The 25,665-nt window shown below is 42.2% G+C and overlaps 2 non-coding genes across 2 annotated transcripts; both read right to left on the minus strand.

The window, feature by feature from the left end:
- Window positions 1–18,537: 18,537 nt before the first annotated feature.
- Window positions 18,538–18,644, minus strand: LOC119820071. Its single transcript, XR_005286346.1, has one exon. It is a non-coding gene; the product is annotated as a U6 spliceosomal RNA (small nuclear RNA).
- Window positions 18,645–24,357: 5,713 nt separating this feature from the next.
- Window positions 24,358–24,468, minus strand: LOC119820184. The gene has a single exon (XR_005286436.1). It is a non-coding gene; the product is annotated as a U6 spliceosomal RNA (small nuclear RNA).
- Window positions 24,469–25,665: the final 1,197 nt, after the last annotated feature.

The raw sequence follows: 25,665 nt of genomic DNA on the forward strand, positions 1-25,665 counted from the left end.
AGTATCACTTTCTCTTCCTGCTGCCTGTCGATCCAGATGCAGACCTCTCGGCTACCTGCCTGAGTGCCACCATGCTTCCTGCCATGATGACAGTGGACCGGACCTCTGAAACTGTAAGCCAGTCCCAACTAAATGTTTTCCCTTATTGGAGTTGCCATGGTCACGCTCTCTCTCCACAGCAATAAATACCCTGCCTTTGGGTTCCTAAAGAAACATCATGCAGGAAAACTGCTACGTATGAGTGCTTTAGGAAATACCACTCAATCTGGCGTATGTGCTCCTTACAGTAACCTTTAGGGACAACTCTAGTTAAAGACGTTTTTTTTTTTTTTAATATTTATTTATTTATTATGTATACAATATTCTGTCTGAATGCCTGCAGGCCAGAAGATGGCACCAGACCCCTTTACAGGTGGTTGTGAGCCACCATGTGGTTGCTGGGAATTGAACTCAGGACCTTTAGAAGAGCAGGCAATGCTCTTAACCTCTGAGCCATCTCTCCAGCCCCAAAAGACGTTTTAAGAAATTAAAGAAATCAGTACAGCACCCAAAATGCCATGGACAAAGTTTGGTAGAAACGCTTGCAACTTAAAAAGCTCTACTTAATATACTTTAAAAATACATTAATTAATTAATTCTTACCGAGGGGCATGAGTGCCAGGGCATGCATGTCTAAAGAGGTCAGAGAACAGCTTTGTCCTGTTGGCTACATCCTCCTATCTTTATGTGGGTTCCAGACATTGAACTCAGGTTGCCAGGCTTGGGCAGTAAGTGCCTTTACCCACTGAACCATCTTGCCTGCCCTAGAATGTCTTATGGAAATGTTATTAGGAGATAGTTTTCCATAGCAACACATTCAAGAACATAGCCATTTCCCTCACTTCCACCTGTACAAAACAATCAAACTGTAACATTTTGTATTTGTTTAATGTTTTGTATTGAAAAGCACATGCATTTCTATTAGATTTTCAGAGCGTATTCCCAAGGACATTAGGTAAAACAATAAAAAAGGTTTCTGAGAGAACAAACCCATGGGTGTGTGAATGTTGCTGTGGTGATGTGAGATTTCTGTCTGTATGCTGTGAATACCATTGGTTAATAAAGAAGCTGTTTCAGGCCTGTGATAGGGTAGAGTAGAGCTAGTTTGGAAAAACTAAACTGAATGCTGGGAGGAAGAAGGCAGAATCAGGAGAAGCCTTGGAGCTGCCGCAGGAGACAGACATGTCAGAACCTTGCCAGTAAGCCATGAGCCTCACAGTAAAATATAAAATAATGAAAAAGGGTTAAATTAAGATGTAAAAGCTAGCCAATGAGAAGTTAGAGCTAATAGGCCAAGTAGTGATTTAATTAGTACAGTTTCTGTGTGGTTATTTCAGGAATTTGGGCGGCCAGGAAATGAACAAGCGGCCTCCTACAACACTGTGGTAGTGACGCACATTCATGGGAAATTCTGGGTTCTAAAAGAGAACCCTTGCACCCTTAGCACAGTATGTCGGAGTTTGTGGGGCATAATGTGCTTCCCCAAGACAGTAATTAAGGGAAGCAAGTGGTTAGAAGCAGCAGTGTTTCCCAAGGTCTGTAGTTAGCTCTCCAACTCTGTGGAAAGGCTGGCTGCATGGTCTAGTTTCCCGCTAGTTTGCGAAGCAATACCTGCCCCCGAGAGTATGATACTAAGGAATGAGGATTACTGTTTGCTCTGCTTACCACAGCAGAGACTTGGAAACTTTTGTACTCGAAGTGAACAGGCCTTGGCCACTCCTTGGCCACACTTTCAGCTGTGGCTCCCTTTCAGTTCTGGTTCTGATTGAACTGGTTCTTTGGCCCTGGATTGCATTGCCCGTCATGTCTGGATGAGAGGCCAGCTTGTCTGACTTCTGTTACCCATAGACCGTGTACTTTCCTCTTTCTTCAGGTCTTTCCATCCAGTGTCCTAAGGTCAGACTTACTTTATCTTGTCTCACAGGGTCTCTGCATGACAATTCAGGCACCAACAGCCGCTGAGCACCACTTTTCCTGAGGTGATGTGCAATCATATCTTACCCTTGGCTGAAAGCTTGTAGAAATGCATGCTAGCATGTGTTGACTTTGGGTTTTCCATTCCTTGGTACAAAATCTCTCAGTCTTTCCTTCCCCTCTACTGTTAAAGATCTCAACTTCTACTGCTCCCCCTAAGCTGCTATTTGGAAACTTACGCTCTGTTCCACAGTCATGGCCTCCTGGACTTGAACTTCCTTAGGAATGCTTTAGAATTCCCACATCAGCTGTGAGGAAACATACACTGACTTTATATGTGGCAGGAAATAGCTGAAATGTTGGTATCTAGACCACTGGGCAGATTCACTTTCTATTATGCCTGACTCAAAATCATTCTATTTCCCTCCTTCTCACAGCAGAAACAAGGTAACTTTCCCATAACCTTTCTGGCTATTTGTGCACAAGAAATGCATAACCAAGTGTGGCAGTTTTCACCAACTTTCTGTACAAAGGACAATAAATCTTATGAAAAAGCCTTTGGGGAGGCTCACATCTCATGTCGAGGTTCCTTCAGTAAGACCAGGCATAAAGTCACTCTAGGATAATGCCTGGATTCCAGACCCACTCTCAGAAACTTTGGAGAAAGGGTTTACAAGGGAAACAGGCCTCACTATCTCCAACTTCTTTGGCAGTGAATCCAACAAAAATTTCAGGACAGAAGAGGAGAGTCGTATGACGTGTGCATTGAATGGGTGAATGCCGGAGGCGACGTTGTCTCTAGTGTGCCTGAAGGTTGTCCACGGAAAGGGTTTCTGACAGCCAGTCTCTGTGCTTTTGATCAGAAATGGGTCAACCATGGTTTGTTTTTGTTCTGTTTTGCTTTTTTTTTTTTTTTTTTTTTTTTGAGTTTTTTACCATGTCTGTCTGGAGATAGCATCAAGCAGCATTCCTCACCAGAATCATCAGAAATGCCAAGGATAAATATTCACTGCCAAGGCCAGCACTAGGACAAGGATATTCTGGGTGGGCAACAAGTAAGGCCATTAGCAGTGACTAAGCACTACAGACACTACCTTGGACATCAGGGAACACCTCCAGTCCCACTTTCAATAGCTTACGTTCCAAAGACTGAAGAAGAAGAGTTTGCAGGTGAGAGAGTTAAGTGATTTTGGTTTCTGAAATTCTTTATGAAGTCTGGCTAGGATGCCTTCCCATTTTGCTCCTCTATACAAATGGTCAATGATGAATTGGATTTATTTCATATAGAAAAATGATGAGTCTACGTAGGGGCAGAGAATGGATATTTTCCACCACTCTGAAACATAAAGTTGTGATAATTGATTTATATTCTCTTGAACTATTTGTGACGAAGGTTGTAAATTTAGAACAGGTGGCTCTGGACTGGATTCTGGAAACCATGACCACTTCAGTTTTTGCCTTAAACTGTTGATACCACTTTGGAATTATTTATCAAAAGCTTTAAGAACTATTCCACTATATAATGCAGAATATTTTTATTTAATTATATTCCCTGACATCCATGAGTATAACTTTCAATCTAAGTGCATTCGGAACCGCTGTAGATGGTAGAGGTGGCCAATCCTAAACATTTGGTTAGAACACATCATAGATATAAATACCTTTGTCTTTTTTCCTCTGGGATCAGTGGTGTGCTTGATGAACAGAGTAAGAACCCATCTGCCTGGAAAGCAGCCTGAAGGCAGGGTGATGGACGAGATGTCTTCCTGAGATCCCTTCCAAGCCTCTGACTCAGACTTTGCCCTGTTGCCAGCTAACGGAGTTAGCTGTGGTGGGGTATGCCCGGATCTCCAGCCTGTGTGCAGAATGCTGAAACACTTGTTGAGTTTAGTTAAGAACAAGTTCCCCTGTCCATCTCTGTGGGACTAGGCTGCCTCCGGAATGCTTCTTGTAGACTTGCTCCATGTGTGGGGCTCTAACCGGAAGGGAGGAAGGGGTGAATGTGTATGCGTTGTGTGTGGAGGAACTGCTCTTTCAGGCTAAGATTTTCCATGATTTGTTGGTTTTCAAGGGGCATGGCATGGAGCCCAAAGGCATTATCGAAGACCCTTGTCAGGGGTGATGGTCTGATGGGATCAATTGTGAACTTGGGTCAACAACTTAGTGCTGTTGATGGTATTCCCACCTGAGCAGATGTGATGTGGTTGTACTTAAGCGGGAGGCTATCAATTTCTCCTCTATAAACCTAGTAATATAGATAAGTGAATAAAAAGCAAAGGAACATCAGTATACTTTGGTTTTAATATATACACCTCACAGTTTTTAAAACTTAAATTTTATAGTAAGACGTATTGTCTTTAGATTTTTTTTTTTTTTTTTTTGAGACAGGGTTTGGAACCTGTCCTGGAACAAGCTCTTGTAGACCAGGCTGGCCTTGAACTCACAGAGATCCTCCTACCTCTGCCTCCCAAGTGCTGGGATTATGAGCATGCGCCGCCACCACCACCCGACTTTGTCTTTAGGAAAATTTTAAGAAAGCAAGAGAGTATTGAGGCTCAAGCATAAATAATCCCAAATCCATAACTGAGAAATAATCACCACTAGCACTAGGATACATGGCCAAGAGCTGACACTTTCAAGTGGACTGAGCACGTGAGAAGAGACATGCTCACATTCTGCTTGATGATGTATGTTGCCCTGAAGAAAAAATGCTTACTATGTGAAATAAAAAAGCTAAATTAAACTAATTAATCTATTTATTTTGTATGTGGCGATGATTGTGTGTGTGTATGTCTCTATTTGTGCTTGTGTGCATGCATATGTAGAAATAAAAAAAAAAACAACCCCAAGCATCAGTTCTCATCTTCCACTTGGCTTGAGAGTGAATCTCTTTGCTACACCCACGGTAGGTGGCCCATGAGCATCCAGGAATTTTCCTGTCCTGCTACTAGCTTGCCTTAGAGGAACTGGGACTGCATGCCTGAGCTCACTGTCACCCCCAGCATTCTGAGGTTACACACTGAGCCACCCTCCCCAGCCCTACAATGGGGAATTTTAATTTTGACTTCATGTTTTTGAGTCAGTAATTTTTCTCTTATCATTCTTTGGAGCACACCCTGAAAAAGCGGTATGGGTTCCGTTTCCACCCCAGCCCCAGCTCCGGTGATGTACAACCCTGTTAGTTTGCACCATCATGCCCTTCCTGTTTCCACACACATAGCAGTTGGTTTACATCCAAGCCCATCACTTCCTTTTCTTCTATTAATTTTTTTGAAAATAAATAATGCTTTCTTTTAAATAATTTACCTCACTTTGTAGAACATTACTTGACGTGAAATAATAAAATCTTTCAAAAAGGGGCTGCTGGTTGGCTGCCTAATTACATTTGTGCTCCGTGTAAATTGATCCTCCACTCTGGTGCCGTCCATTTAATATTTCAAATTCATACATCAGCAATGCAACTAATTTATATGTTTTATGGACTTTGAGTTGCTCACAATTAGAAATGTTTCATATGCATACATTAGAATTTTAATATTTTTCTAGCTTTTCCATTTTAATTTCACATATGGGCCATTATAAAAAATGTGTGCGTGTGTGGACCCATGTTCTGGCAGTGTACCTATCGTTTCTGTGCATGTTATTTACTTAAAATTCTCAAGAAACATTTTCTTAATTCGTTAATACTACTAGTTACTCTACTGACTGATCTATTTGTTAGGTATTGTTTCATCTCCAAAAAAAAAAATACAAATATTGTGAGAGCAGGGACATTTTTGTTGTTCCTGATTATGTTCCCAGCATCTAGGATAAGTATAGCACATAGTAGGTGCTCTACAAATGTTAGCTTATTCAGTAAATATGTGACGGAAGTATTCCCATGTGTACAGTACATAGAAGTTTGAGGTTTTGCTTGGTCTTCTCTAATAAAGCCGTGCCAAGGCAGAGTTAAGTGTTTATCTGCTGTTTACATTTATGTGACCCCATATCCCAAAGGACAAAACTCTTGGCCACTAGCTTTGAGCCTTCCTTCAGGACAGTTTCTGGTTGTACACTTAATAAACACTAAGCATTGTTCTTATAAACTTGTGTAGACGGAACTTGAAGTGTCGTGTCCCCCATCTCCTGCTTGTGTGTTTGGATGCTTGGTTCCCAGCTGAGCTGCTGCGTTAGGTGGCTGTGAAATCTTTAGGAGTGGGCCTGGCTGGCAGAGGAGGGTCAGGAGGAACAGACCTGGAGCCTTAGCCTGACCCATCTTTGGTCTCGTCTGTGCTTCCTGTTGAGCAAATATTGCTGCCTCCAGCTCCCACTGCCACTTAGGACTGCTCCTGTTACCATGCCTTTGCCTCTGTGGACTGAAAGCCTCTGAAGCCATGAGCCAAAAGAAATTCTTTCTCCCTGAAGTTGCTGCTGTCATAATGTTCTGTATTTTGTCATAATGATGCACAAAGTAACTTAACACAGCTTAATGTGTGTTGACTATATTAACCCCTTAGAACATCCCATTTAGAACCGAGTATCAGTCTGCATTATCCACAGTGGACTGTATAGCACACATTTTAATTTGCCTAATAATAAAAGACAAGAGTCAGTTATCAGTGGTGAAAGTTGAAAGGTCAGAGAAGCAGAGCAGTCAGCCTCTCGTTCTTGCCTCACCTCAGACTGAAACGGCAATCCTGTCTATATGAATCCTCAGGCATAATGCACTGAACTCCTGCCTCCTCCCTCTTTATAATCCTCTCTCCACCCAGCTTTATCCCTTCTTGTCTCCAGCTTCCTAATGCTGAGATTAAAGGCATGTGATCTCAAGTGTTGGGATTAAAGGCATGAGCCACCCCTGCCTGGCTCTGTCTTGTGTAGCCCAGGGTGGCCTTGAACTCACAGAGATCTGTCTGCCTCTGCCTCCTGGGTACTGGGATTAAAGTTGTGTGCCACCACTGCCTGGTCTATACAGCGAACTAAGGGCTAGCTCTGTACTCTGATCTTCAGGCAAGCGTTATTTGTTAAAGCACAAACAAAATATCACCACAGGACTGAGTCCACCCACATCAATTATTGCTCAAGAACAACACAGGCTTGCCTACAGGCAAGTCTGACAGAAGCAGTTCTTCAGTTGAGAGTCCCTCTTCCTAGTTATGACAAGATTTTCACCAAGCTGACAAAAATTAACCAGCATATTATAAAAAATAGTGATGATAAACATGAAATTCTTTTGAGTTCCAAAGGTGCAAGAGCTGAAACATTATTCTATAAGCCAAGGATGTAGTAAGAAACACTTTGCAAATTCTTAGAAAATCTTTATCCAGGCAAGCTTATTTTATGATAAATTTACTAATAGACAATTTACATGCATTAAACTCAAGTTAATGCCTATGAAGAAAAGAAAGAAGGCTGAGCAAGTCAAGGGGAGCAAATCAGTAAGCTCCCTCCATGGCCTCTGCTTCAGTTCCTGCCTCTAGGTTCCTGCTGTGACTTCTCTTCCTGATGGACTGCAGCTGTAAGCTGAAATAAACACTCTCCCTCCCAAGGTTGCTTTTGGTTATGGTGTTTATCAACCATAGAAACCTAACTAAGACAATTAGTCAAGGCACCTCTAATGGCTTTGATAAAAAACTTGCAAACCTTAGCACTGTGGAGTTTATTTGGTTGTTGACATCACTTCACAGTCTGATGTTTGAATTACTTCTGCATAGCTTTCCTCTCCACAGGGACTTGAGCCACAAATATTTAAGTCTATCAGGTTGTAGTCGTTTACATCTTGGTGAACAAACAGTTGAGAGAGAAAGGTTGGGAAGAGGAGGAGCATCTGTGTGTGCACACGAATGACAGAGAGATGGATACATATACAAGATAGGAGATCAAGTGTGGGCACTTTATGGTCATATCAGAATTCAAGTCTGTATTTCTGTCATTGTTTGATTGGCCAGAACTCATTCGTGTCTCACACCGAGATGCAGGGGTAGAGGCTCCTAGGATAATCCCTAGTAGACAAATGCATTGTGTTTTAAGGAAGGTTCTAAAAATATCCTTCGCTTTCTTGATAAGTAAAGACTATAGGGTACTCACCAGTAGGCATGATGTCTCCAGTGCTGATCAAATGGTCTACATCTTCCAGTTCCTATGGCAACAGCCAGAACTTGGCTAGTACTATTCATAAAGTTAAGACAAATAAATAGAATCAGCACCAGTCTTGTCAGAGATGTGCTTGCTTGTCCTGCGAGGAAGCGGTAGTCCGTTCACCCACCTTTAGAGTTCTCCTTGGTGCTTGGGAACAGTTCCAACTTGGATAATTACATTCTGCGGATCTAAAATCCCCCTGTAGCTTCCTGTGGATGAGCTGCCTTCGCCTCCTTCACTCCACTTCGCAGCACAGTGTTACAGACACCCACTGACTGCTCTATCCCACAGAAGAGCTGGTTACTTTTCACCACCAGGAAGGTGATCCCGGAGTAAATAGACAGTCTGCAGCCTCCTTTGTCCTCTGAGTGGAGAAACACACACCTGATGGATTAGTAAAATTCCTGACTTGAGACTCTAGCTGGTGGAGGAAGCTTCTGTTAGGCTATAGAAGGAGCTCTGGTAATTTAAAAAAAATGAGAAATCTTGCTAAAAATATACAGTCTTTTTTTTCCCACTCAACGAAGAATAGCATACATACTGCTAAGTATGAGCTATGATGATAATATCTGAAGTGATACGGATATACTACAACATCCCTATAACAGTATGTTAACCCCATTTCAAAGGTCTCAGGCTTTAATGAATAGAACTAGCATTGAGGTTTTTCTTCTGCCTTTCTTGAATATTTGCTTTTTTGAAATAGTCTACATCATCTCTATCAACAACTTCTGTTTGCTAAAACAGAGAGAAATGATTTTGATTTTTCATCCCCAAATAAATAATGCTCGGGGGTTGCTTATTCTGCTAGGAATTGAAGGTCAACGTGCAATTAAAAGGCCCTTTAACAAAGTAAAATGATTGAGTTTGCCTTAGCAAAGAAGTTGCCCTTGGTGGATGCAACGGATTTGTATGGTGAATGCACAAAACAGTCCAGAATCAGAATGTACACCTCCAAGGAATTTCTTTTAGTTGCGGGTGGGTAGATGAAATCTCTATGAGCACAAAAACAAAAACCCTGTGGCACCCTCAAAGGGGTTTTAGAGCTTTTAATTCTGCCAAGCCACTGATAGATGAAAGACGTGCAGTCCCGTAAAGATCTGACTGGAGATGTGAGTGTGTCTGTCTAATTAAATACAATAGCCGTTAGATGACAGAAAGAGTGAGCCATCTTTGGGGTCAGATAGAAGCCTGGAGTGACCTCACTTCACACCATGCTTGTTTTCCTGGTCTTGGATCAGACCCACTTTGCTAACCACGGGAAATCATGTATAGTAACACTGCCTTTTGCTTTGTACTGACAGCCTCCCCAGAGACCGTGCTCCGTTTACTCGGGCTCTGGGGATTAAGCCTATGTAGGCTTCCCTTCTATTTGAAATGTATGCTATTGATATCAGTGCTTAGAGAGACTCCGCCTCTGCAGTGAACAGATCATGCCTGGCTCCGTAAAGTCTACGTTGCATAGCGGGATGTATAGGCTGGGTGGACAGGGGCCAACACAGGCTTTGCTCTGGAAAGCAAGAACTAGGTTACAAGTTAAAGAGTATTTTCCTGGCCTGGTCCTTAATATGCACTCTATTTCTATGGGTCCTGCAGATAGGTATGAGCCACTTTCTAAAGTGACCATCCGCTGTCATCTCATAGGTGGCAGCGGAGCTACTGTATAAATGTTTTCTGTCTACCATGCAATACTGTCTTTAAAATAAGCATGCCCCTCCCCTTGCTCATTTACAAGCAGTTGGAATCAATTTTCATGGACTTCTTCCAACCAGGACTGTATCCAAACTGTTTTGGTTTTTTTCTTTTTGAACCTTCCATTCTATATTTACTGTATTTAATGAAAAGCCTAGATCCCCCAGTGCTGAGTGGTGAACCCACGGTGGTCTTTCCAAAGCCTCACTGAGTCTTGTTGCATTTACAGAAAGAGAAAAAGCATGCCGGGGCTGTCGTTATTGAGTGAGCTTGCTCCTCTGCATCTGCGCTGTTCCCTGGTATCTCCCTGCCACCCACTCTCCACTTCCATTGTCTGTAGCTCCTGATTCAGGGAGGATCACAGCTCTCCTGAAGGCAGATCCACCTCATGGCTGTTGCCTAAAATGCAGAACACTTTTGTGTCCACTGTGTGCTAAGCTGACCCAGGTTCATGCTCTTCTGCTTGGACTTTTGGGGGAAAAAAAGACTTTCAGATTGTCCCGTTGCAAAGGGACGTTTCAATGCTGAGTTTTATTCCCCGAGATTAAAAGTGAAACACGTAACCACAAAGCTGGTTTATGTCATCCCCCGGTTGGAGTCAGCAGTCACGCCAAAAATTAGATATTTGATAGGTCTGTGAGAGAAACAGATGCCGAGGGATGCCATTCCCACAATTTAGGCTCCTTCTTATCTTTAAGTGAGAAAGAACATTCCAGATGAAGAAAATCTATTTTATTGGCTTTAAAATATAGCAAAGAAAATGCAGAAATAAAAAAAGGTAATTTAAAACTGATGTCATTCTCGGGAACTTATAAACTTCAAATTAGTGTTCTAGCAGCAAAAAAAAAAGTCATTTAAGACACACTTAGTTGTTATGTTCATTTATGTACATTTTTACCTCAGCTACAGTGCTATAATTGAAAGAAAATATCCACGAGATACGCAGAATGGGAATGCACGCAAAGAAAAGACAAGAGAAGTCCATAAACCTCCAAAAGGCTAAAGCATCTAAAAAAATATTCTCTCAGCCTTTTTCTTTCTTTCTTTTTTTTCTTTGGGGGAAGCATTTTGTGTTCCATTCTTTTTATTTAATTCTGCCAGCTGTCTGCTAAACAAATCTAGCCAGGTGGGGCCTACAATCCGTGACTAAAACACCTACCAGTGCAGCTGTCCAGCTTGCCCGGAGGAAGAATTCAGACAAATGGCAGGAACCGAGAGCTTGTTTTGTTTTCAAGAAAGTGGCTACTGTACCTTCTCTGGCTTCCGTTTTTGTTCTGTTTGTCCAAGTTAGCTCATACTTTTATGGTGAGATACAGAAATAATACCAGTCTTTAAAAATGTGTACATTTTTGCTATAGTTTAGTCTAATTGATTATAATTGGCCTTTGAATAAGTGTTTTGTTTTCTGTTACATCCTGGCAATGAGCTGTGTAGGTTCCGTTGTTGTTTTTGAGTTGCTGAGAGCTCCCTACCCAACCCTCCACGCGGGTGCATGTTCTTAATGAATTGTGACTGAACTTTGTTTCTTAATATCACGTAATTAAGTATGTCGCTATTTAGAGGTGAAGGCTGGCGAGGCTCACCCGCCAGCAGAGGAACAGAACAGGCCTCTTTGCGCTGCATCATCAGCCGACCTCAACTGTGAATTTCCAGTCAGCAAATGGGCGCTTCGTTCGGTGCATTTGAGCAGAGGGAGGGAAGAGCCAGGCTAAAAATGTTCATGCTGCCATCTGATCTGCAGTTCTATTGATGACAGATCAATGTGTATGCTGCTCAGTGACTTCCTCATTTATCTGACATTTATCAATTCGGTGAATCTAAAAATGTTTGTCAAACCTGCCTAAAATCCTATTATTATAGCTAGGAAACGCTTTAAGAGTTGCAGTGAGTCTCAGTGTTTGGATCCTGCAGCAGTTAGAGAGATAGGATGCTCACAGGCAGCTGTAAGACTGGACTCTGAATGTAACCAGACTCGCAACTCTCCACAGGGAAGTACCCGGATGTCAATGCACTAGCCCCTTCAGAGAAGCAGCTGCTTGGCACGCAGGGGAACACCAAGTCCATCCTGGGGCTGTCATTTGCATTCTTGTTTAAAGGAGAATAGGACTCACTGGGATAGTCAGTGTGCTCTAAGCAAGGGCACATGCTTTCTGTGACTGTGGAGGGTATTTGATTAAAATCTAAGTAACTCCGGAGAGGTGTTCCAAGTAGATCCACGCTTCCAGCTGTCTTATTCTGCCCTTTTCAGGCACACAAAGAGGCAGTGCCCATGATCTGAGCTGTGAAGACCAAAAATGACAGAAGGAACGAGTGAGGCCACTCAGTTCTTTTGTTTCTGTTGTCTAGGGTGGTAATGACCCGAGTTGCGTAAGTCTAAGGAAAGAAGGCAATTCTTCATAAGAAATTGAACCAACCCTCACATTGGTTGTTATTTAGTGAAGGGGAGTAATGGGAACTTGGGCAAATTATATACACACACACATACATATACATATATATACATATATATATATATAATGTTTTTTTTATAACAAAAGTATTCCACAAAAGAGTAACAGCATTACTCCGACCTCAGTGTATATATAGATGCCTTTAAGGACTAGCAAAGGCCTGCAGTACAAAGATGCTAACCATTAGGGTTAAAGGAAGTCAAACCTTCCTCCTGCTCCCTGAGACCCAGGCCAGGTGCAACACGCAGCAGCAACCACTTTTGCTTCAATTCTGCCCTTCTTTGGGACTTTGGCCCTAACTCTGGACAGAGTGAGCAGCGAGAGTATTGCTGTTAGTAACTGTGGTAAATCAGGAGAAAACATCGACACACATCTCTCCGTTGTTACAAACAAAGCATCATTTGTCCCTAGTCTCGGATACTGATAAGAAGGGAGTATCTGTTTCAAACCCAGTAACCCCCAAGCCGTGCAAGTCAGATGTGGTGCTGTGCACAAAAAAAATTAGAGAGGAAATTACATAACGTGTCCTTTCTTTTCTCTCTTTCATTATGCACGCACGTGCATCTGAATCTGTTTATATTTAAACTCTCCTTAAATAAGTCTTTAAATGTGGGTAAGAACTGCTCCTAATGAACTGCAGACAAGCAAATCCTTAATACATGTATTTTTAAAAGTATTTTCTCCATTTATAGATTGATGGCTAGAGAAACAAAGGAATAAATAATTAGCACTTACAGAAATACAAATCGGCCTATGTGTTAGACATCTTTCAGACCTTAACTTTGAACCATGTGGTCAGCATAAACCACTGTTCTGAGATGGAAAAGTTGTCGCCAAAGTTACCTCCTCTGACAAAACCATTTACTGTGGTAATGGTTGGGAGCAAAAGAAGCTTGCAGTCAACAGAATGATTTGCTTTCCCACACTTCCAGAGATGGCAAGTCCTTTCGTAGACAGTGGTTTCATAAAGCAAATGCCCTTGCAATAGTTAATCTACAGTGTAGACACCAACTTGCCCCTTACACCCACACCGCACAGTGGTAAAGTATCTTCTTAGTTTTGCATCTTCGTCACCTTCTTGGACTGTTCTCTAAACACCTAGACCCATACATTGTGGAAAGTAGCTACCCTTTCAACTTTCATTTTCTTGACAGTTCACTTCTGATCCCTGGGCTCATTCTCTGGATTTGATATTTAGCTTTTCAGTGATTTACCTTTGAAAAAATAAGCAGCAATGAATCTCTCCTATGTCAAACAGTGTTTTTAACAAAAAATAATGGGGACTTTTAGAGACGACACAGTAAATAAAATACCTGCTACAAAATATGAAGGTCCAAGTTCACCTACCCAGAACCTCTGTAAAGCTAGGCTTGTCCATCTGTAATCAGTGAGACGGGAGGTGGACACAGGAGAATCCTGGGCCCTCACGGGATAGCTAGCTGTTACTCAGCAGGAAACAACAAAGTGAACCCTGCTCCAAAAAGGGTGAAAGGAGAAGACCAATGCCAGGGGTGTCCTCTGACACCCCCAACATGTTTTACACGCACATGCATGCACATGCGTGCGCACGTGCTCTCTCTCTCTCTCTCTCTCTCTCTCTCTCTCTCTCACACACACACACACACACACACACAAACACACGCACACATGCATATCATCTTATAATGACTCAGTCTGAGCATATACATTCTGTGAATGGCATATAAAATAGAAATGCCTGGACTCTTTTCTTGATGCAGCACTACAGGAACATAAGACAGCAGACTCTTGCAGCTCTTTTATCTGCACACACAGAGTTTGGCATTTTTCGGATTTTAGCTCAGCATACTAACAGTGTGTTTCTGTGTCACGCAGGTAGAAGTGAGAACCAGAGGCTCATTTACCAGTGTGATTTTTCCCGATGTATCCCAATTAAAAAGACACCTGTGCTTTGGAACTTTCTGCAGATCCACTTTGAATGTGTAGTGTTTGCGTAGACCAAACTTTTATATCTTATTATATCCTTCTTTTAACCTCCTCTTTTCTTTCTTTTCTTTTTTCCCTCTCTCCTACCCTTCTTTTTTTCCTTCCATTTTCTTGTAGGGTTTTTGCTTTTTCCAAGACTTTGACCTTCTTTGACGGTCTCCCATTATACCCATCTTCCTTTTGTTGAATTTTAAAAATATGTATTTAGCTTACAGTTTTCTTAGTATTAGAAACACCAAACAAAAATATTATCATTTATTTGCTATGGTCCAACTTGGGACATTTTATTGCATAGACATGATACATAATGAATCTCCTGTCTATGGAACATGCTTCCAGTTTCACAATAACTATTACTATTACTTTAAAAAAACCCACAAAGCTGTCCAGTCATACTATTTTGTTCAAGCTCTGCCTTTACCCAGCAACCACCTGGCTAGGCAGCACAGAGGCAGGGCCTTTCTAGACTCACACCATACTGTTTATAAGGCAGCCCTGGAGAGCTATACTTAGATCCTGTTACATTTCTACTTAGATCTTTATTTTATTTTTTCTATTTTTTGACATAATGGAATTTAATGAGCAGGAAAGTGTGCTTTTAGTTTACGTTTTCAGAAGGACTTATGGCTAAACAGGATATGTAAAACCACATTTGCCCCCTCCCCCGAAAAAGCAAAGGCCCCATTAACAGAAGGAACAAAATGTCCCACCTGAATCATAACTAAAAAAAGAAGTCTCTTAAAAAAACATAGGAAGATGTCATACACTAAAATGCGTTTTTCTGAAGTCAGCAAGTGTCCTACCTTTTGCTGATGTCCACCATGAGTTTGGTAACAAGTTTGGTGTGTTGGTCCTTTGTAAATCCTCCTGCTCTGCTCCAGCAAGGGCGGGGCTGTGTCCGGAGACATCTGTGGACCAGAGGAGCTGGCAGGGACCACGGAGCTTTCCATTGAAGTGAGTGCTCACAGCCAACGCAAGAACATTGGACCTGAGGCAACTACTTCCACGTATCATCGCCTTGTCAGGGGATATTTGAAGGATTCTACACAGGGGAGGGAGTACCCACTTTAGAGAGAGTCAGCCTTCCTTGATTTTATCGTCTCTGTGGTATGAGAAAAAACAAGGGAGAGAGAGTGTGGGAACTCAGGACGGAAGACTGTAGTAATGAAGTAAATTAAGTACTGTGGTATAGCACTGGTTGGCTTTGTTACTGCTAATTTACAATATAACAGATTTCTATACATTTAGAGTACACGTGGTTCCTTCACTATAAGAGAATTTAGTCTGTGGGTGAGTAGTTCTGGACCCACCGTTGGGGCACATCCATGATTCTTTGGGAGGTGTTTTGCAAATAATTTGTGGTTAATAATTATCTTCAAGTGACTTATTTAACAATGAATCAGGACAAAAGACTCAAGGTTATCCCTGTAACGACTTCTTTCTCATTGGCTGCTGTTTCTTTGCCATTTGTGGGCGAGTGAGATGGTGGTAGAGCCAACTTCCTGGGGATAGTATAAAGCCTCAAATGTGTATGAAACTGTGTACCACATGTGAAAATCAGCTGCCATGTGTTCTACAGTAGGAACAAAAGCCAAAGGCCGAAAGCCATTGCTTTAGGATTTAATTGTTAATATGTTTATTTGTTCATATGCGGCTTCTTTATAACATTTATACAATAATGAACTAGTAAGATTTTGTTAATTACCGTAATAGTGACAGCTGAGGCCTCCAAAGATGTGCACTTGCTTTTCCTATGGGCAGGACATCAGTTACATACCTGGAAGAGTTGGCAAATGTGCACTCTCTGGTAACTTCAGTTTTGACTCAGAAGACAGATTACTGTGATTGCCAGGTTGCATTTGTGGCTGGAAATTTTCCCCGGGGCCCCAGGAAGAGCTGGTGTTTGAAAGATGCACTGCAAAAGGAAGTACTTATTGAAGCGGGTCCCAAACGGGGCCTGGAGTGGGCAGTTCCGACTGGACTTTGCTTTCGTCGGTTACGGTGCTTCAGTTTTGGTGGATGTGTCCAGGACCTAGAAACACTGTAATGTGACATTAGTTCACATATGCATTATCTTACACACATCAGCTTTTCTGAGAGTAACTCCAGAGAGACAAGACTCTCTTGCTTATATTGACAGTAGCTGTGCCATCGACAGCGGAGCCTGCTATGCAACGGAAGGACAACAAACAACTGCTGAATAGAAAACCCCGCTGCTTTCCTTCCAACCAGCCAGCCTCACATCGCCACCATCTTACCCCTGTGTTGAAGGCTTTGTCCAGGTCTTCTCACTAAGGGCATTTCAAAAGAGATCAATGGACATGAGGTATTGCTTTTCATTTTCCCAAGGGGGAGAGGAGAGTAAAATCAGACACCATTTTCACTAGCTAACACGATATATTTCTGGTTTCATGACTGACTTGGCAAAAGGAAAGCCCAGGTTGAACTGTTTAGGAAGATAAAGGACCCAGGCTTGTGTTTTGAAGACTGGGCTTTTACAAGTGGTTTCAAAGTTGATTGGGCACGTAAAGTCTAATGAAGACAGATCCTGGGAGAGCTAAGAAATTCTATCTGATGAGAGGCCCCGAGTGTGAACATACCACACCAGAACCATGTGGAAACAATAGCCGGCACTGGCAACAAAGGTTTCTGTATAATGAGAGAAGTGCCATTGTTCTTGAAGGTCCAATTTGGTAAGCATCAGCCAGTGCTGACTCATCAGGCCAGAACTCCAGTAATGAATCGCCAGCGTGCGTTCGCTCTAGAGCTGGAATTCCCATCACAGAGCGAGCCACAACGTCAGCCACCACTCAAACAGGTCTCTGAAAGGTGCATTTCATCAGTAAGCAATTTAATTCATATCAAAGTGACTTTACCCCAAGTGAGTGGCGATCATTGGCTACTTCGTGAAGTTCAACTGCAGGGGGAAATGAGTTCTGTTGTTTATTCCTCCCGTTAAAAGGTGATAATCTGTAATTCTGCGTATTTAAAAAGTCGTTTCCTCAAATTCTGCAGCAAACAGTGTAAAAAAAAAGCCTAATATCTTTCTATCTTAATCACATTCGGTAATGAAGCCCTTTAGATAATTGGTACAGCTTCCTAGTAGGCCAAACTTTCTTTCAAGTTACAAACACTCACAAAAGGTTTACATTCGAAGGGACTGCTTTGGAGATGGGCAGATTTAGTTTGTAAGTACAAAGTGAACATGCAAATTGCCTTATCTTGGGGGATTCACAAACAACCGTCATTCAGATTGATTTAATACGTGTCTTTTTATCTCTGAAAGTGTTAATTAGAAAATAGGGACAGTTCTCTGAACACTTAAGAGTAATAAATAGATCAAAACCTCATCCATGCCTCTGTGATGGGACATCTGAAGGTTTTATAAAGGGATTAATACAATTGTCAAAAAGCCCACAGTATACATATTTAATGGCGTTACCAAGCTACAGTTACATTTTTAGAACTTTACTGTTAAGCTCTCCCGTATCCACGATGCTTGGGAAACTGACACTTTGTACAACTTTTGATCCATACTTGAAGTTCCCGTCTTATTTTAATTTTTCTGCAGTGCAACTCCAAACACATGCCTCAGGAAGATTTTTAAACAAGCTAATGTAAGAATAATAATAATAATTCAGGGGAAAATGGGTGGTTGCATGGGATAAGCTAGCACAAAAATTGAATTAGTATATTTCCACCTGAATGGAAGACACAGGGCCCTTTTCTGACAGTTTTCCTTCACTTTGAACTTCATCCACAAAGTGGCATGACTACCTAGGAGTCAACTCAGCTGCCCCTGCTGGGCTTGGTGACAAAGACAACTGATGTTATGTATGTGTTCTGGTTTGTTTGCAAAGTGGATGCAATCGTGGCATCTTCTTCCTGGGGTCTCATGGTTGGGATTGGATAAGATCAGGGTGAACAGTGAGTGTCCTAAACTTGTGGCAATTGAGTGATTGCTGATAAACTCAGAGGATGATTCTCTATGGTTCAGGCAGTGGACCCTGACACTCATCACTGAAGTCTGAGTGGCTTGTACGCGTGTAAGAGGGACTAGACAAGCAACCCAGTCTCTGAGGGTGTGACTTGTCTTGTTTTTCAGTAGAACTAAAGAGGCCAAGCTACTCCTCTAGGTCACTGATTTTCTAATGACTCCATTTGTATGTGTGTTTTAAGATATATATTTATATTTATAATAGAATTTAATTAGTATATAGAAACATTTATTTGCAGCATTCCTCATGTGTTTGTGTTTTGCGGCTCATACCCACTTTTCCATTGCCTTTTTTTTCCTTCTCTCTCCACCTCTGGTCTCTCCTTCCTCACAAATCACCTTCCTTCGACTTTTGTGTCTTAAAAAAATATTCTACAGCACGCGATTCTGCATGCCACCCTTGTACCATGGCCATGCATATCTTCTCTGTACTCTTTCAACTTTAGTATGCACGCTGCTGAAATAAACACTCTTCAAACTGCATACTGTTTTGCCTTTATTAAGTGTTTTTGCTTAAACTCATAGAATATACAGATGGCAAAATCATAAAAATATATAAAACCTTGTATAATGAAAACGTCACTCCCTACCCTCTGAAGTTCCTTCTTTGTGAGGAGATAGACTTGCCGGTTGCTTCAGAGGTTGTCTTAGCACCCAGGCTTTCCTCTTTTCTTTCCTGTTCGCTTTTCTCAGGGACCCCTTTTGGTCCTTCCAACCATTTTCTTTTCCTGACCACATTTGCTAAGCCTCCTGCTTCAAATCCTTGCTTATGAACCCAGGAATTTCACTTCCTAGGCTTTGGGCTTCAAGGTCACCTTTCCTCCATGCTCCCTGTCAAATAGCCTCTGCCTGTTCTCTCTCTCCTCATTCCTTCAGGCAGACATATACCTGCTTCCCGGAAACACTCAACATCCTCTTCTTGTGATTCCTTTCCATTAACTGTTTTCTCTATTTTCCCTCAAACATAATGACCTTATAAGGGAAAATTATGATGCACCAGTGGTTGGAAGCCACTAAACGTTTTTTAGAGTTTACTCCCAACTCTGTTTCTATTTATTTCAAGTGTGATGAGCTAGTTCGACACATGGGTTGGCTGGGCAAAGTATCACATGTCATGCGTGTGTCATCTATGGACTTTCTTCATTAATCTTGTACTTATGAAAAAAAATCTCAAGACAACCATCACTCTCGTGTTACAGATGAAGGGACATATGTCCAGGATCGAGCGGTTTGTCCAAATTCCCACGCTTCTAAGAGGCAGAGCCAGCATGTAAAATTAGCTTCATAGCAGATCTGGCCAGGGTGCTCTCTGCAGCCTCGCCTGGCCTTCAGTCCCTCAGCTGATTCTCATTTGACTCACATATGACGCCATCACTGGGTTATGTGGCTTGCTAATGTACTACGCGTATTGAAGTGTCCCAAATCTTCCTTTTGGAGGCTTCTTCTTCCCTGTCACATATCTGCATTCTACTCGTTGCTGAGTTATACATGAGAGAGAGCTGGCGGAGGCTCAGGGAGAAACACTTGTTAGGGGTTACAAGATGGCAGCCACAGAAAAAGGACAGAAACACAGGGCTTCGGGCTCTGGCATCCTCCCTGCCCTGCCCTCCTCTGAGAAGCTTCAGCTTTAAATAAGTTCTTGTCCAAGATACCAAGCTCGTAACCCTTTATCCAGCTCCTCCTTTCTCCTGGGAGGTGGGGAATCCCATAATTTCATGAGTGACTCTTTTCTTTCCGCTGCCTCTTTTGTTTATAGATGTTTTTATTTCCATTACTAAGGAACACTAACAGAAACACTCTGGACCTTGTTGTTTCTCTCTCTCTCTCTCTCTCTCTCTCTCTCTCTCTCTCTCTCTCTCTCTCTCTCTCTCTCTCTCTCTCTCTCTCTCTCTCCTTCTCCTTCTCCTTCTCCTTCTCCTTCTCCTTCTCCTTCTCCTTCTCCTTCTCCTTCTCCTTCTCCTTCTCCTTCTTCTTCTTCTTCTTCTTCTTCTTCTTCTTCTTCTTCTTCTTCTTCTTCTCAACCAAGTCTTTCTCACTTCAGTGAAATTCCACCAGAGATGTTTGTGCACACCCTACCCCCTCACATTTCGTCCACCCTGTCCCTCACAGCGGCAACTCCCGAAGGCTCAAGCATCTTCATACACCAGAGACCACTCTGATTCTAGGCAGATGTCTTGCTAGCATCTCCACTCCGTGACTCACACTAAGCATTTAGTCCCTTGCTGCTCTTTTAACCCTGAAATGTATCGCCCAACTTCTGCCCCCTCACTTTCCTCTATGTCTTAGGATCTACGCTTTAGCACCTGCCTAGAACCCCATACTCTCGTTTCTGGATCCTGCCGTGTTCCTACCACTGCCCAGCAGCCTGTGAGATCCAGTCGCTGCTATCCAGCCTCATGACTGGGGTTCTCCTAACTCTTGATTAGTGGACTGACTTACCTGTGCCTTAGGAGCCTCCAATCCATTTTTGGATCTTTGCTCTTGGTTCTCTGGAGAGAAGCTTAATTCAGACTCAAGGCAAAGGCCTCTCTGAATTTTCCCAATGTTTTGTTGCCTCAGTGAAACTTTTCTCCTCACAAATAGGTTGTTCTCATGGGAGGCAGAACTGAAAAGCCGGACTCCTCTACAAAGCGCAGGCCAGTGTGGTTAGCTGCACTTTGCTTGGGCCTATGGCGAGTGATTTTATATGTAGACTCTGCAGCAGCTCACGCCTGTGGTTGCTCCCACACTGCTACCCACCCCTTCCGTCGCCTTGGCTAACAGTTCAGTACTGATTCTCTTCCTTGGTGTCTAGTTCTGCTTCAAGACCTCCTCCCTCCCGTTTTGCTATCTCTCAGTTTGATATCCTTTAATTTCCACAGTTTTATCTCTGTATTAATATGGTCCTAAGTGATAAACATGCATTTATAGCTCTTCTTTAGCCACTTCATGCATATGCTCCACCTGGGGGGCATGCATGTTGGCCCCTCTATAACAATTGATCATTCATGTATTACTGTTATAAATAGAATGACCATTATTTCAGTAAAGATTAAGATTTGGAGCTCATAATTGATTTAACCTGTTTCCACTTCTGACCTGATGCCAGCTTCTTTTTTGTTGATTATACCGTGCTTTCCCCCTTCTCTCTCTCTCTCTTTTTACTCTCTAGCACGTTAATAAATTCTTCATGCTCTCTTAGTTGAAAACTACACTTGGTCATATGGTCTTTCCCTACCTTGGGATATTCTTGAGCTTGTCCTGACTTCATTTTCTTCTTTATTTACATTTAAAAACATGTTTTATTTCCTTACCACCATGTATGTACATGTACATACCCACCCACAAATGCAGCCATTACATGGTTGAGGTCAGAGGTCAATTTGAGGGAGTCAGTTCTTTGCTCAGATAACTTCAGGATATTGTGTCTAGGGAGCACAGTTAATGAAGAACATTGCAGAAAATGATGGCTGTATGGCGAAAATAGAGGCATCCTACTGTAATTTAAGTGAGACAATAATGTGTAGCTTAACTTGTGGAAGAGAAGATTAAGCAAGGAAGTAACCACCTGTACATGTATCTGTAACACTGTCATGAATGAAATGCTGTAAGAATCCAGCTAAGAAGTAAAGACAGGACAAGTGGAACTATTTGCAAAAAGATATTGTAAAAGAACATTCTGGAAAGAGATCATCCATGAAGAAAAGTGAGACTGAGCTTGAGTGATCAAGATTGTTTTAGCAGTGCTTTGTATAGGGAGATTGGACTTGATGTTCACACGCACACACACACACACACACACAGCTCTATAAAGTTTCTAAACTTTAGAAAGAAAAAAAAAATCTCTTGAGCAGTCAGGAGCAATTTTGCCTTGACACATGCACATGGTGGATATGGCTTCTTAGTCAAAAGTTGGACAACTTTGGTTTAAACTAAAGGTAGAAGCTGTAACAAGGTCAAGATGCTTTCTCCCGTCAGAGAACCGAATTGCATGAGAACTCGTGAAAATAAATATTTAGATGACTCTTCAAGTCTTCGCTTGGGACGTGAGCGGAAACACTGCATTCCCTATGAAAGAGCAAAGCGCATGTAAGCATAGGGGCCTTCAGCATAGCTGTCTGTGCTAGAGCATCGTCTCCAGGCAACTCCAGTTCATCTGGGAAGGAGATGTCAAAAAGGTCAAAGACACATGGCCTGCGTGGCTAGGACACAAAGTCTTGCCCGCCCTGAGGAAGATGGAATCTCACTTCCTGAGAGGTCATTTCTGAGCGTCTGCAACTGAAGCGGCGGCATACCTGCCGCCTCGCCCTGAAGTTCACCTGACAAGCTTCATGTTCAGAGGCTCCCCTCTTACCGTGTCTTGGCTGCCTTCATCCACCATCTGCATTCTATTTCCTTCGCACACTGCTCTGACTCAACTCGTGGGTGCCAAGCCTTCTTGAGGAGCTGTCTGTCTCTGGCCCTCCATTTGTCTTCAGGTTGTCAATTGCAATTTTGATCAGCACTGAATTTTATTTCTCACAGCTGCACTACCAGTGGAACGATCTTCACTGATTCTCTACCCCGCCTCCTTGGACCCCTTGGTTTTCAGCCTAATAGTTTAACTGCTACATTCCCTGACCACCTGTTTTGGCTCTAGATCATACTCAGCTCTTTTCTCCCAGGCTGATGTTGACGGCCCTGATGCAGCCTTAACTCCTATCAATGGAGAGATTACCTATAATCTTCTCCTAAGTCATAGGGACAGTAGAAAAGGCATGAGCAAATGTCATTTATCACCCTGAGAAGTGGGCATGTAATTATTACAAGGCTGCTTTTCGTTTACAGCATAGCTTTCTATTTCTATCCTCAAACATTTTCCTTGCAAAAAGTTTTGGAGAGTTTGGCACATTTGCAAATGCCTTGAGCTGATGCTTCTGAAAAAATGAAGCACCTCATTTTGGCATTGCAACTTCTTTAGCCAGAGTGGCATGTGTATTTGTACTTCAGATCCTCTTGGCTAGAATCTTAGCCAGTTTTTATTGTCCAATAAACCACAGTGAAGGGTGAAGTATTTTAATAGTTAGTGTTTATATTAATTAATCTTTCAAATAGCCTTTAAAATTATGCTAATTGTTTTTAGTGTTATTTCTGGGGTCTGAACATTGAATTAATCTTATATCCATCATGTGTTTATTTAAGGGGAACACTAGATGAATTTGGTATTTCAGATTTAACTTGTTCCTAAGTTAAAAAATTTTGCTTTTGAGACAGAGTCTCATGTAGCACATACTGGCCGTGAACTCATTATGTAAATAAAGTCAATCCTGGACTATTGATCCTCCTGCCTTAACCTCCTGAATGCTGAGGTTATAGACATGTGCCGCCACTCTGAACCTCTTACAGATAGTTGGAAAGACTTTCTTTCTTAAAGTTTAGAGATTTCTAAGTTTGAAAGCAGAGAGCCATGGAACATTCTTGCTTCATCAAGTTACTTTGATTTCATGAAAATATCCAATCAAAGCAGGACAGTTGATAGGATCCTTCAGTTCAGCTGTTCTAAGGCATGGCCCAATGAACTCATGTATCCCGACTCAATTCATGCTAGCTCTTCATCATGGCTAGCCACCACCATGCAAATGTCTCCCTCTCATAGAACATCCCTGTGTCCAAATTGTCTTCTACTTCGCCAGTGGACAGTCTTATAAAGCACCATAGTGCTATTTCCCAAGCAAGGAACTATCAACAAGACAGTGTCAGCCACCTCCCAAGGGTACAAAAAATAAACACATATTTTGATTGGATTTTTTTTTTTGACTCCTGATTTTATTATCAATTTCTTTTTCTACTGAAAGTAGTCTTCAGTGGCTGGGAAGCCTGGCCTCCCAAGACCAGAGTCAGTTGGAGCTGGTTTTTTGTTAGAAGGAGTGGGTGGGTGAATGGGCGGGGGACTGGGATGAGGGCAGAAGACCCCGCTCTGCTGGCGGTCGTGGGTGACTAAGACGAACTGCACTTCACAGAGCCTGGGGTGCAGTGGAAGGGGGTGAGGCAGGAATGACAAGCTGGGGATATGGGACCCCCCTCAGTCCCCAGCTTCATTCTCTTCTAATGTCTCTCCACTGGTTGCATTCTCTGCAGTCTTGGAGGCCTTCTTTTTCTTCTTTTTCTGCGTTTTTCGACTTGCAGAACTCTGGAGGAGAGCCTTTAGCTCTGCATCCTGGACTTAAAAATATGGAACGCTTCACGAATTTGTGTGTCATCCTTGCGCAGGGGCCATGCTAATCTTCTCTGTATCGTTCCAATTTTAGTATATGTGCTGCCGAAGCAAGCAAGCACTGATTGGATTTTTTTTGTTAGCTAATGGTTACTTTTGTCATTCTGTTTTCTTCCCAAAACAGCCTTAAAAAAAAATTTATTTATTTATTTATTTATTTACTTACTTACTTATTTATTTATTGTATGGGTGATGTGGGAAGTCCTTCTGTATATGTCTTGCTTTTATTGGTTAATGAATAAAGAAGCTGGCTTAGCCTGTGATAGGGCAGAGTAGAGCTAAGTGGGGAAAACTAAACTGAATGCTGGGAGAAAGAAAGCAAAGTTGTGAGACTCAACACAGCCACCAGAGGTGAAAGACGCAAGTTGCCAGCTGGAACCTTGCTGTTAGGCCATAAACCTTGTGATAAAATATAAAATAATGGAAATGGGTTAATTCTAGATGTAAGAGCTAGCTAGTAATATACTTAAGCTATTGGCCAAATAGTATTGCAAATAATATAGCTTCTGTGTGATTATTTCAAGAGCCTGGGCAGCCAGGAAATGAACAAGTGGGGCTCCAAAAATATATGGGGAATAATCTTCGATTAAATAGTTATAAATACTGAAACTTCATTGATAGGAATGAACAAAAGAGGTCTTGGGGTTGCTGAGTTCTCTTGGCCTGCCTTTTCTCTACCTTTCCAAAATGCCTAGTTTTCCCAGTTTATACCAAAAATGCATTGAACCAACCATTTAAATGACCATCCCAGAACATTTTGCAATTTGTAAGACTGCTAGCAAATTCAGTTCTTTTCTTAACTGATTTAACTAACAGAGCACTTCGGTGCAGGAGTCTTCCTTTCACTCCAGTTCCTGCTGGGCCTGCAAGAAAAGGGATTGGAGATGGTGATAAGGTCAAATAAACAATGTTCTCAAGTTAATTCCTGCATGAAATGTGTGCTCGACCCTGGAGGAACATCATGGTGCCTGCTGTTGCTGGTGACTTAGGGGATTGTAGACGTTCTCTGGAGTCGGCACTATCTCTTAGAGGGAGTTGACCTAAGGCCGCCCCTGGAAGAACATCCTGCTATGAACATCTATCTCATCTTTCTGTGGGTCTGGAGTCCACTGGAAGTCTCAGCCCAGGCCTGACACTTTGAGCCATGGTGTCCATCCGTCAGGGTGCTTTTGCTCAGATCTAGGGAAATGGTGGGCTTCTTGAGTTCTGGCAAATGATTTATATCTTCCTTCTGTGTCATGTGCTAGATTGCATAATCC

This window comes from Arvicola amphibius, chromosome 7, assembly GCF_903992535.2.
Source record: "Arvicola amphibius chromosome 7, mArvAmp1.2, whole genome shotgun sequence".
In the NCBI taxonomy this organism is placed as follows: Eukaryota; Metazoa; Chordata; class Mammalia; order Rodentia; family Cricetidae; genus Arvicola; species Arvicola amphibius.